Here is a 1,432-nt window from a genome sequence, read left to right on the forward strand (position 1 = left end):
TCTGCGCCAGTCCTGTCTGTGGTAATCAGGCGACTATTTAAGGACGGACCCCTATGGTGGAGACATAGCCCTGACGAAGAGGGAAGCTAACCCTCGAAACGCGTAGGCAGCTTGTCTCCACCACGCTCCCGTCCTTACTCTGTGTGACGTTACCACAGCTCCGCCCCCCAATCACCGCCGCGTCCTCAGCGTTGCTTCCGGCCGGGGCACGCGAGGCGCCGGTGATCTCCCGCGCTCCTGCGCTCCCGCCAGATCGCGCTTCTGCAGGAAACCCCTGCTATCACCCTGCACCACCACTGCCGGATCTAAACAGCGCTCCCATATTTACAAGCACTGACCCCAGTAAAACCTGGTGAGTGAACGCACAACCTTATCTCTCTGCTACCGGCAGCGGTATATGCTTCAGGATAAGGTCTTTTTTGTTATGATAGATTGCTAGAACACGCTTTTGCAGAAAACTTCTGCTGTCACCCTGCACCACCAATTATCGGACCTAGCCAGCGCTACCATACCGAAAGGCACTGACTCTAGGAATATCTGCACTGGCTAAACCACAATACGGCTAGCCAGCACCATCGATGCAGCCACCAAACCCACATACAGGCAGTAAGTAGTCTCAAATTATACCAACAATAGGTGGAAGGTGTATGTTAATACTTTGCAATACGTAATACCCTATTCCTCCTTAGCAAACATGCTTTAAGCTTGGGGAAAGGAGGACTAGCAGCACCAACACAAGAACACTTTTACAATATAGCAGATACAAGCCCTTTATAATAAGTAAGTGTGTATTCAATATCCTCTATTACAGCATCTGCACTATTGTATCTATATCACATTTATTGTATGATATTCTTTTCAGTTATATACCGCAAACAGGTTCCACTCCACCTCCAAGGGAACTCAAGGCTTTTATTCCTATTCATTTAATTCCTTATCCAGTAAGTCCAGTTTTTTTCTGCTCATTTTATTGCTTTTGGGATGCGCAGTGGTTCTCATTATTCTTTACTACTTGGTTGTTCTCTTTAACAGGATCGGCACAGAGCCTGTTGCAACCACTTGCAGCTCCCGCAGCAATCTACTCTACCCTTTCAGGTGATTAGGCGCCAGTATACATATTCTATATTTATTCCCAGATTTATTCACTAGTCTCCCAAAAACAAAAACAAAGGGAGTTTAATATTGCCAAATCTGTGCATCTGCGCCAGTCCTGTCTGTGGTATCTCTGTCAGTCATTTTCTGCCACAGAAACTTTACTGTAATACAATGGGCCTGATTTATTCACTAGTCTCCCCCCCAAAAAAAAGGGAGATTAATATTGCCAAATCTGTGCATCTGTGCATCTGTGCCAGTCCTGTCTGTGGTATCTCAGTCAGTCATTTTTTGCCACAGAAACTATACTGTAATACAGTGGGCCAGATTTATTCAGCAC

At 46.2% G+C, this 1,432-nt stretch overlaps 1 long non-coding RNA gene across 1 annotated transcript; it reads left to right on the top strand.

Annotated features, from left to right (window-relative positions):
• Positions 1-758: 758 nt before the first annotated feature.
• Positions 759-1,095, top strand: LOC143783423 (uncharacterized). The gene is made up of 3 exons (XR_013217159.1): positions 759-780; positions 863-941; positions 1,033-1,095. It is a non-coding gene; the product is annotated as an uncharacterized LOC143783423 (long non-coding RNA).
• The last annotated feature ends 337 nt before the right edge of the window (positions 1,096-1,432 follow it).

The sequence above is a fragment of the Ranitomeya variabilis genome, chromosome 6 (assembly GCF_051348905.1).
Source record: "Ranitomeya variabilis isolate aRanVar5 chromosome 6, aRanVar5.hap1, whole genome shotgun sequence".
NCBI classification, from domain to species: domain Eukaryota; kingdom Metazoa; phylum Chordata; class Amphibia; order Anura; family Dendrobatidae; genus Ranitomeya; species Ranitomeya variabilis.